Consider the following 12,780-nt stretch of genomic DNA (forward strand, 5'->3'; position numbering starts at 1 on the left):
TGCGGGACAAAATTGAGGCTATGATTAAGAAGTTGGAGCTCTTCTCTGTCCGCATTAACAAGGACAACACACGGGTCTTTCCATCATTTGTATAAATTGTTTGTGTGCAAATGAACTCAAGCTTACGGACAATGTCGTGTGATGTAGCGAAATTGCAGACTTATGTGCATCCTTTCATGCGCACCCTTCTCATTAACCTGTGGTGAGTTATTCACAATGTAAGTTGTGAACAAATAAAGTTTTATATGTAAGATGGCTAAATAAAGAGCAAAAGTATTGATTATTATTATATTATTATTTGTTCCCTGGTCCAGAGAGCTCTTTGTCACTTCCCACAAGCCGGGTTGTGACAAAAACCCATACTCATTCTTATGTTTAATAAATGTATCGTATAGTGTGTGTGTGGCAGGCTTACAATGATGGCAAAAAACAACATTTGAGAGTGCGCTGACCCTGGTGCTAGTTTTAATGTTTGAAGGGGTACGGGACTATAAAAAGTTTGGGAACCACTGGTCTAGCCTATACTAAAAATTCAACAAATTCAACAAATAGCTGCAGGCTATTTGAATAGCCTGGTAATAGGGAATTGTTTGAAATTGCATTTTTGTCCCCCCCAGTTTTATCATTGGAATGTGATACAAAACGAGTTAATAGTGTGCTTTAGGACCATGTGGACGCCTCAGAGCAGTAGGGTAGGCTGTTTGGAGTTTTCGTCTGACTGGATAAAACAATATACATACCCCCCCACTTCTAAAACCAAAGTTGCACCCCTGGTCAATTGAAATAGGTTTTATTGTGAAAACATGTTACCATTGATGTTCCAAAGCAGATTTAACTTGGTTTCCCAAATTAAGCACTGGGAGATTGCAGGAACAGGGTTGGAGAGCCCATGGCATACAGAGTTTGGTCGGAATATCACCTGTTGTGCAGCGTGAGACTGCAAACTCCTCAAACAGTGGTTGATGTGTGGAGTGAAATAACTGGATTAGCTCACCTGCCATGTACAGTACCAGTCAAAAGTTTGGACACACCTACTTCTTCAATGGTTTTTCTTTCTTTCTATTATTTTCTACACTGTAGAATAATAGTGAAGAGATCAGAACTATGAAATAACACATATGGAATCACGCAGAAACCAAATAAGTGAGAAAAAAAATCTATATTCAGTGGGGAGAACAAGTATTTGACACACTGCCGATTTTTCAGGTTTTCCTACTTACAAAGCATGTAGAGGTCTGTAATTTTTATCATGGGTTAAAAAAAAATCCTGAAAATCACATTGTATGATTTTTAAGTAATTAATTAGCATTTTATTGCATGACATAAGTATTTGATACATCAGAAAAGCAGAACTTAATATTTGATATAGAAACCTTTGTTTGCAATTACAGAGATCATATGTTTCCTGTAGTTCTTGCAGCAGGGATTTTGGCCCACTCCTCCATACAGACCTTCTCCAGATCCTTCAGGTTTCCGGGCTGTCACTGGGAAATACGGACTTTCAGCTTCCTCCAAAGATTTTCTATTGGGTTCAGGTCTGGAGACTGGCTAGGCCACTCCAGGACCTTGAGATGCTTCTTACAGAGCCACTCCTTAGTTGCCCTGGCTTTTTGTTTCGGGTCGTTGTCATGCTGGAAGACCAAGCCACAACCCATCTTCAATGCTCTTACTGAGGGAAGGAGGTTGTTGGCCAAGATCTCGCGATACATGGCCCCATCCATCCTCCCCTCAACACGGTGCAGTCATCCTGTCCCCTTTGCAGAAAAGCATCCCCAAAGAATGATGTTTCCACCTCCATGCTTCACGGTTGGGATGGTGTTCTTGGGGTTGTACTCATCCTTCTTCTTCCTCCAAACACGGTGAGTGGAGTTTAGACCAAAAAGCTCTATTTTTGTCTCATCAGACCACATGACCTTCTCCCATTCCTCCTCTGGATCATCCAGATGGTCATTGGCAAACTTCAGACGGGCCTGGACATGCGCTGGCTTGAGCAGGGGGACTTTGCATGCGCTGCAGGATTTTAATCCATGACGGTGTAGTGTGTGGTTTTCTAATGGTTTTCTTTGAGACTGTGGTCCCAGCTCTCTTCAGGTCATTGACCAGGTCCTGCCGTGTAGTTCTGGGCTGATCCCTCACCTTCCTCATGATCATTGATGCCCCACGAGGTGAGATCTTGCATGGAGCCCCAGACCGAGGGTGATTGACAGTCATCTTGAACTTCTTCCATTTTCTAATAATTGCCCCAACAGTTCTTGCCTTCTCACCAAGCTGCTTGCCTAATGTCCTGTAGCCCATCTCAGCCTTGTTCCGGCCTACAATTTTATCCCTGATGTCCTTACACAGCTCTCTGGTCTTGGCCATTGTGGAGAGGTTGGAGTCTGTTTGATTGAGTGTGTGGACAGGTGTCTTTTATACAGGTAACGAGTTCAAACAGGTGCAGTTAATACAGGTAATGAGTGGAGAACAGGAGGGCTTCTTAAAGAAAAACTAACAGGTCTGTGAGAGACGGAATTCTTACTGGTTGGTAGGTGATCAAATAATTATGTCATGCAATAAAATGCTAATTAATTACTTAAAAATCATACAATGTGATTTTCTGGATTTTTGTTTTAGATTCCGTCTCTCACAGTTCAAGTGTACCTATGATAACAATGACAGACCTCTACATGCTTTGTAAGTAGTAAAACCTGCTAAATCGGCAGTGTATCAAATACTTGTTCTCCCCACTCTATATTTTACATTTTAGATTCTTCAAAGTAGATACCCTTTGCCTTGACGAAAGCTTTGCACACTCTTGGCATTCTCTCATCCAGCTTCATGAGGAATGCTTTTCAAACAGTCTTGAAGAGGTTCCCACAAAAGCTGAGCACTTGTCTGCTTTTCCTTCACTCTGCAGCCAACTCATCCCACACCATCTCAATTGGGTTGAGGTCGGGTGATTGTGGAGGCCAGATCATCTGATGCAGCACTCAATCACTCTCCTTCTTGGTCAAATAGCACTTACACAGCCTGGAAGTGTGTTTGGTCATTGTTCTGTTATAGTATCAAGGCACAAGGCGAGACCCAAATGCAGACACAGGAGGCAGATGGTTGGATTCTTACAATGTTTATTAATCCAAAGGGGTAGGCAAGAGAATGGTCGGGAACAGGAAAAAAGGTCAAAACCAGATCAGAGTCCAGGAGGTACCGAGGTACCAGGTTCATGGTCAAGGCAGGCAGAATGGTCAGGCAGGTACAAAGTCCAGAAACAGGCAAGGGTCATTACCGGGAAGACAAGAAAAAGGAGAATGAATAAAGCAGGAGAACGGGGAAAACGCTGGTTGACTTGGAAACATTCAAGACGATCAGGCAGAGAGAGACACAGGGATAAATACACCGGGTGAAGGTAAGTGACACCTGGAGGGGGTTGAGACAATAACAAGGACAGGTGAAACAGATCAGGGCGTGACAGATAGTACCACTAAGCGCAAACCAGATGGTATGGCGTATCGCTGCAGAATGCTGTGGTAGCCATGAGGGTTAAGTGTGCCTTGAATTCTAAATAAATCAGAGAGTGTCACCAGCAAAGAACCCCAACATCATCACACCTCCTCCTCCATGCTTCACGGTGGGAACCACACATTCAGAGATCATCCATTCACCTACTCTGCATCCCACAAAGACATGACGGATGGAACCAAAATCTCCAATTTGGACTCATCAGACCAAAGGACAGATTTCCACAGGTCTAATGTCTATTGCTTGTGTTTCTTGGCCCAAGCAAGTCTCTTCTTCTTATTGGTGTCCTTTAGTAGGGGTTTCTTTTCAGCAATTCGACCATGATGGCCTGATTCACGCAGTCTCATCTGAACAGTTGATGTTGAGATGTGTCTGTTACTTGAACTCTGTGAAGCACTTATTTGGGCTGCAATCTGAGGTAACTCTGGGTCTTCCTTTCCTGTTGCGGTCCTCATGAGAGCCAGTTTGATCATAGCGCTTGATGGTTTTTGCGACTACATTTGAAGAAACGTTAAAAGTTCTTGAAATGTTCTTAAAGTAATGATGGACTGTCGTTTCTCTTTGCTTATTTGAGCTGTTCTTGCCATAATATGGACTTGGTCTTTTACCAAATAGGACTATCTTCTGTATACCACCCCTAACTTGTCACAACACAACTGATTGGCTAAAACAAAACAAAAATTCCACAAATTAACTTTCAACAAGGCACACCTGTTAATTGAAATGCATTCCAGGAGACTATCTCATGAATCTGGTTGAGAGAATGCCAAGTGTGTGCAAATCTGTCATCAAGACAAAGGGCGGCTACTTTGATGAATCTCAAATATAAAATATATTTTGATATGTTTAACACTTTTTTGGTTACTACATGATTACATGTGTTATTTCATAGTGTTGATGTGTTCGCTATTATTCTACAATGTAGAAAATAGTACAAATAAAAAAAATCCTTAAAAGATTATGTGTCCAAACTTTTGACTGGTACTGTATTTTCTCCCCTGCCCCTGTTACTACCCATTTGATTAAGGATCATTCTAAATCGAAACTGGTTTGACATATTAGTAAAGACCAGATTCAATTGAGCATAGTGTGAATAAGGAAAAGATGATAACTTGATGAGAGAACAGCATGTGCAGTCTGAGGTAAGGAAGAGAGTGCATGCTTTTTTGTGACTTTCTCAAATCACCAATAGCCTATAGTCACAACATGCAGCCTATAGTCACATCATGCAGCCTATAGTCACGTCATACAGCCTAGTCACATCATGCAGCCTATAGTCACATCATACAGCCTATAGTCACATCATGCAGCCTATAGTCACATCATGCAGCCTATAGTCACATCATACAGCCTATAGTCACATCATACAGCCTAGTCACATCATGCAGCCTATAGTCACATCATACAGCCTAGTCACATCATACAGCCTATAGTCACATCATACAGCCTAGTCACATCATGCAGCCTATAGTCACATCATACAGCCTATAGTCACATCATGCAGCCTATAGTCACATCATGCAGCCTATAGTCACATCATGCAGCCTATAGTCACATCATGCAGCCTATAGTCACATCATGCAGCCTATAGTCACATCATGCAGCCTATAGTCACATCATGCAGCCTATAGTCACATCATGCAGCCTATAGTCACATCATGCAGCCTATAATCACATCATGCAGCCTATAATCACATCATGCAGCCTATAGTCACATCATGCAGCCTATAGTCACATCATACAGCCTATAGTCACATCATGCAGCCTATAGTCATATCATACAGCCAGGTCACATCATGCAGCCTATAGTCAGAACATGCAGCCTATAGTCACATCATACAGCCTATAGTCACATCATACAGCCTATAATCACAACATGCAGCCTATAGTCACATCATACAGCCTAGTCACATCATACAGCCTATAATCACAACATGCAGCCTATAGTCACATCATGCAGCCTATAGTCACATCATACAGCCTAGTCACATCATGCAGCCTATAGTCACATCATGCAGCCTATAGTCACATCATACAGCCTATAATCACATCATGCAGCCTATAGTCACATCATACAGCCTATAATCACAACATGCAGCCTATAGTCACATCATGCAGCCTATAATCACAACATGCAGCCTATAGTCACATCATACAGCCTAGTCACATCATGCAGCCTATAGTCACATCATGCAGCCTATAGTCACATCATACAGCCTATAATCACATCATGCAGCCTATAGTCACATCATACAGCCTATAATCACAACATGCAGCCTATAGTCACATCATGCAGCCTATAGTCACATCATACAGCCTAGTCACATCATACAGCCTATAATCACAACATGCAGCCTATAGTCACATCATGCAGCCTATAGTCACATCATACAGCCTAGTCACATCATGCAGCCTATAGTCACATCATGCAGCCAATAGTCACATCATGCAGCCTATAGTCACATCATGCAGCCTATAGTCACATCATACAGCCTATAGTCACATCATGCAGCCTATAGTCACATCATGCAGCCTATAGTCACATCATACAGCCTATAGTCACATCATGCAGCCTATAGTCACATCATGCAGCCTATAGTCACATCATACAGCCTAGTCACATCATGCAGCCTATAGTCACATCATGCAGCCAATAGTCACATCATGCAGCCTATAGTCACATCATGCAGCCTATAGTCACATCATACAGCCTATAGTCACATCATGCAGCCTATAGTCACATCATGCAGCCTATAGTCACATCATGCAGCCTATAATCACATCATGCAGCCTATAGTCACATCATGCAGCCTATAGTCACATCATGCAGCCTATAGTCACATCATACAGCCTATAGTCACATCATGCAGCCTATAGTCACATCATGCAGCCTATAGTCACATCATGCAGCCTATAATCACATCATGCAGCCTATAGTCACATCATGCAGCCTATAGTCACATCATACAGCCTAGTCACATCATGCAGCCTATAGTCACATCATACAGCCTATAGTCACATCATGCAGCCTATAGTCACATCATGCAGCCTATAATCACATCATGCAGCCTATAGTCACATCATGCAGCCTATAGTCACATCATGCAGCCTATAGTCAGAACATGCAGCCTATAATCACATCATGCAGCCTATAATCACATCATGCAGCCTATAGTCACATCATGCAGCCTATAGTCACATCATGCAGCCTATAGTCACATCATACAGCCTATAGTCACATCATGCAGCCTATAGTCACATCATGCAGCCTATAGTCACATCATGCAGCCTATAATCACATCATGCAGCCTATAGTCACATCATGCAGCCTATAGTCACATCATGCAGCCTATAGTCACATCATGCAGCCTATAGTCACATCATGCAGCCTATAATCACATCATGCAGCCTATAGTCACATCATGCAGCCTATAGTCACATCATGCAGCCTATAGTCACATCATGCAGCCTATAGTCACATCATACAGCCTATCATAACTAAATTTGCCAAATAACTCCAAATCTAGCATTTAAGACCTGTTTCAAATGATCACTTTTACACTCAACATAGCTATTTCCCTCCAGAAAGCAAAACATATCCTTTCTATTTTAAGTAAAATTATATTCTTATCAATATAAAATCATACAGTATACTATCAAATAAAGGCGCGGGACTTATAAGCATATATTGTCTGCTAAATGAACAAGCCTATAGCCTATGGCATGGCGCATAGCCAGATAACATATTCTCATATTCTGAAATAGATTTTCTTCTTATCATAATGTTTCTATATACCTGCCTAAAAGAATGGATTTATTGTGATGGTGTATATTTACAGTTTTTTTTTGATTGCTAAACGACAGTGGGCACAACTGGAGTCACATGTGCAAAACTCTAACTACAGTCTGCACTACCAACAGTCACCTGAGCTAAACAGTTCACATCACCTGCAAAACTCATTCCAAGCAACACAACTCTTAACACATGGCTCAAAACACGCTCAGTGCAGCCAAACACTATGCACAACCCTCACTGAGATAACACACAGTGTCACTCAGAACACACTGAGAGTAAAAACACTATGCACAACCCTCACTGAGATAACACACTGTCACTCAGAACACACTGAGAGTAAAAACACTATGCACAACCCTCACTGAGATAACACACACTGTCACTCAGAACACACTGAGAGTAAAAACACTATGCACAACCCTCACTGAGATAACACACAGTGTCACTCAGAACACACTGAGAGTAAAAACACTATGCACAACCCTCACTGAGATAACACACTGTCACTCAGAACACACTGAGAGTAAAAACACTATGCACAACCCTCACTGAGATAACACACACTGTCACTCAGAACACACTGAGAGTAAAAACACTATGCACAACCCTCACTGAGATAACACACACTGTCACTCAGAACACACTGAGAGTAAAAACACTAGCATCAAACACCAATACAGAAAAGACCAACTTTTCATCTTTACAGTTTGAACAATTTCAGTGACTTCATACAAAGTTATATTTTCTTCAAAGAAAAGAGTGACATTCTTTCACATGATTTATTACATTTTTTTGAAGATAACAATTCTTTAAGGTAAATGAAAATTAGCAGTTTGTTTCAATAGTCTGTAGTAATTTACGGAATTACAGTAATGAGAAAAAAAGGTAGAAACTAAAAGTACATACTGTAATTCGAACAAATAATTGAGGGGCTAATCCTGCCTCTCTCTAGCATCAGGCCACAGGTTTTCTTCAACATCACATCTAATGTTTTCTCTTGCCATGCACCTGGGGAAGAACCTTCTGGAGTGCCTTATCCATCCCTGGCAGTCCTCTGGACTCGTGTCCTCACATCCGGCACGCATGGCTTCCAAAAGAGACATTTGGTCATGTGGGTGGTGACCAAACACTTTCCACCTCCAGGCAGAGAAAAACTCCTCTATTGGGTTGAGGAAGGGTGAATATGCAGGCAGGTACAAAACCATAAAACTGTGATGTGCTGCAAACCAATCTGTGACAGCTGCAGAGTGGTGAAAAGCAACGTTATCGCAAACTATGACAAAAACTTGGGGGTTTCTTACTGGCTCCCCCTGTTCTGCTGGCACTAGCTGAGCATAGAGCTGTTCTAGGAAAGCTATAAGCCTTTCTGTGTTGTATGGGCCAATGAGTGATGTGTTGAGAAGCAAACCATCATTGGCCATTGCAGCACACATGGTGATATTTCCCCCCCTTTGGCCTGGAACCTCCACAGTGGCCCTTTGACCTATAACATTCCTTCCTCTGCGCCGTGTTTTGGCAAGGTTAAATCCAACTTCATCGATAAATACAAATGAATGTGGTCTTTCCAGTGCTTCCACCTCCATTACTCTCTGAAAAACAGTAAGTGCACAGTTTTACTGTAGAAATGCAAGTTTTTTTTTTTACTGTAAATATTTTGTATAGCTGTGTACGTAACCTCAGACGTCTTACCTGGACATATTGGTATCTTTGCTCTTTTACCCGTTCACTGTTTTTCTCGAACGGTACAGTGTATAACTGTTTCATTGTAACTTGGTGTTTCTTTAGGACTCGAGCAATAGTTGTTGTGCTGACAGAATTAACATTTTCAAATATATCATTATCAGCCAGCACTCTACCTTTAAATTTTTTTTAACCTTTATTTTACTAGGCAAGTCAGTTAAGAACAAATTCTTATTTTCAATGACAGCCTAGGAACAGTGGGTTAACTGCCTGTTCAAGGGCAGAACGACAGATTTTGTACCTTGTCAGCTCGGGGATTTGAACTTGCAACCTTTCGGTTACTAGTCCAATGCTCTAACCACTAGGCTACACTGCCGCCCCATCTTGAATCTCCCGCAGTTTTATTGCATTGTTGATAACAACCATGTCAACAATAGCATTTTCCTGCGCATCTGAAAATATTTTTCCTCTTCCCCCTGTTGGGGGCAGCCTTTGGGTCCTGTTGTAAAAATATATTTTACAGTCAAACTTACTGTAATATATATCTGTGTAAATATTCTATAATTGCAATACAAAATAGATTCCTGTAATGTTTTCATTTACTGTAAGGATGTAACTCTCACCTGTTTGCATGATGGAAAATTCGCATTACAGATGCCACTGTGGATCTTTGGGTTGCACCCTCAACCCTGCCTCTCTCAATGAGAGACCATGGTTCACGACATGGTCTATAAGTGTAGCCCTTATTTCATCTGAAATAACAGCTCTTTGTCTTCTTTGTCTTCCTCCACGCATCCGCCCTCTCCCTGCCACCCTTCTCCCTCCACGAACCCATCTTCCTTGTTCCATTTCCAAAATGAGTCTTTCTGAGCTCTACCTATATATACTGTAATATGTGTGTGTGTTCACTAACACGTCTAAAACAAGACACCTGCTTAGCCTTTCAGCTGAAATTGCAATCAGCAGTGTTTGAAAGGCAAAAGGCTGAAATCTATTCCGTTTTGAATGTGTGGTTCACAGTTTTGACAGCAGTGTGTTAGCATTTGAACAAAGTGCTGTAAATCCACAGTGTTGTGCAGGTTGTGGTTAAAGTCATGGGATAAGTGTGTAGAGTTTTGAAAACTGTGTTCAAGCAATGAAAAACGAACTAGAGTTTGGTCCACATGAACTGCTGCTGTGCAGACTGTAGTTAGAGTTTTGCACATGTGACTCCAGTTGTGTCCACTGTCGTTTAGCAATCGAAAAAAAATGTAATTGTTTTATTGGACTGTAGATGTGTGGAGGCCTGGAGATACTAAATGTGTTAATTAATGGTCAATTACCGTGAGACAGTTTTTTGCTTGACAATAACCGGCACAGCCCTCGTCAGGAGGCCTTGAGTTATTGGAAGTACACATTCCTACAGTCCACTATAGGGTTATACACAAAGAGCTTGAACCTAACACTACATTCAATCTTTAAGGATATAAACACAATCTATTCATATTTAGAGGATATAATGATATAAAACTGTAAAGATATAAAACAGTCATTTACAATCTAGCAACATGAATAAATTAAAATGTCCACCTTGCGGGAGAGCATATTGTTACTCCATCTTGGTCTTATTAACACACCAATTGAATAGCGGGCTGTGGCCTTAGGCTTGGAGCTCAGGGTCAGTTTTTCAAAAGTTATCTGGATGTCGGCTATCGGATAGGATTAAATGCATAGAAATAGAAGGATCGAACAGACAAATCATCGACTTGAATGGGGAACTCTTGTTTTATTCATTCTATTTTTATGCATTTAATCCTATCCGATAGACGAAATCCAGATAGGTCATTTTTGAAAAACTGGACCCGAGTGTTTCTCCTAACTCGCTCCTGTTACAGTATGTTACAATGCTACCAGGTTGACATAGATGTGTGGTATACACGGCTATTCCGGAAATTGGCATCAAGGAACGTTTCTCTTTCTGATCAATTTAGCAACAGAGGTCACAAGCCCTGTCATCCCTGCTGTACGGTATTTTTCAATCCAATTAGTAGAACTAGGAGATGAGTTGTCCAACCTTGTGAAGGTATAAGACAGAGAAACGGAGCCAGCGGGGGACAGAGTGTACTGCCGGTAGGCTACTCAGCATTCTACTGATCACGATGGCATTGCAACTTGTCAAACACTCCAGAATGACTCAACAGCACACTCTAATCAGAGAGATACTGGAGCTTGTGTTGTTGCTGTAAGAGAGTACTATCACAGCCCTGAACTTAAGGTCAGGAAGTCCTACCACAACGATTGCCAATGACATGGTACTCTACAGTCTGGCCACCAGTTATTGGTGGTGTGTTCTTTTGTTCTCTTTAATGTCTAGCCAGCGTTAATTAAATCCTTAATTGCATTTTAATTGGGAATAAGGTGCCATTTGCAATAACAGCAGGGGCAAGAGGCTCGGCCAATGACAGGTGGATGACAAAAGGTCGATAATGAATTAAGATCAACAATGAAAAGGTCCATCATAAAGAAACCTCTAAACAATCATTTACAGCCGCCATTTTGTTGAGCTCATGTCCCTTATTGTTTCTCCTTAATCTATCATGCATCACATTTTGATGAGGAGTCTCGCTTCACTTATTCCATTAACTTTATTACTAATAATATATTTCATTATGCCCATTATTAAATAGAATTGCAATCTGCTTATGATAGCCCACGTCCAAACAGTTAATTAACTAAATGAATGGTGAAACCCAACTAAAAAAACACAACAATTTGCATACAGTAATTGAATGTCACTATTAGTTATTCTGCTTTCTTGAAAGGATGGATGGGCACTATATACACACCATGGTCTTCAATGAAGAATGATACACTCACAAACACTTGCATGCACGTAAAAAAACACGCATGCACACGCACACAAGCACACACACACACACACACTGTCTGCAATGTTAAATACAATTATCTCCACAGACTAATCTACAACATTGACTTCGACAGTTCATGTTACGCTTCTGTCCTTGAAGGCAAAATATAACTAACTCTCTGCCTTGGGGCACATCAGCTGTGGCGCATCGGGTCAATCACATGTCCACAAGCTGAATAGCAACCATTCAATGGAATGCCTCATGAGATTAATTTCAGAACCATCAACACTTTGTTTACCACAAAAAAAGACAAATGTTGGGATGAATTCAAAGCGGTAAGCATCATGTTCTAAAGATACTTCCTACTGTACGCTTTAGATGCACAATGGCAGTTCAGACCCAACCAAGATGGCTTCCACTATAAATATCAAGTCAAACAATATACCCGCAAGCAAGAAAATGTCATTTTCCCACCTCACTGCTCCTGCTATAGCACCTTTTGCAGAGCATCAATATCTCTGGTGAAGATCACAGAGCACATGGCAGGAGCTCCATCTCGGCAAGGAGATATATTTCATAGACAGAGTGAGGCAGGAGGGCCAAGAAAGAGGATCTTTGCTCGCTCTTAATGAGGCTAAGAAAAAGGATGGGCCTTTTCCCTCTCCTTTCCCCCCTCCTTCAGCCCCTGAGAAGCCTGACCAGGCACGATAAAGGGGAAGAAATTGAATTCTTTATGGGAGTGGCACTAGCTCGAGCTCAGGAGAGATGAGGGAAGACTCCAGAAAAAGAGAGTTAGATGTGCTAACATCATCCTCTAACGACAAATGTGTTTCAGCCCTCTGTCGTTTCATTCCTCTTATCTGACTGAGGAAACTTTCTTTCTCACCCATTTCCAATTTTACGTGTCTAGCTAGCTACTTAATTTCCTCATACAGATGTGGCGTTTCATCAACCTCT

At 41.4% G+C, this 12,780-nt stretch overlaps 1 long non-coding RNA gene across 1 annotated transcript; it reads right to left on the minus strand.

Moving 5' to 3' along the window:
- Window positions 1–8,539: 8,539 nt before the first annotated feature.
- On the minus strand, window positions 8,540–9,142 carry LOC116356614 (uncharacterized). The gene is made up of 2 exons (XR_004205026.1): window positions 8,984–9,142; window positions 8,540–8,883 (listed from the first exon to the last, which is right to left on the minus strand). It is a non-coding gene; the product is annotated as an uncharacterized LOC116356614 (long non-coding RNA).
- Window positions 9,143–12,780: the final 3,638 nt, after the last annotated feature.

Source organism: Oncorhynchus kisutch, linkage group LG2, assembly GCF_002021735.2.
Source record: "Oncorhynchus kisutch isolate 150728-3 linkage group LG2, Okis_V2, whole genome shotgun sequence".
NCBI lineage: Eukaryota > Metazoa > Chordata > Actinopteri > Salmoniformes > Salmonidae > Oncorhynchus > Oncorhynchus kisutch.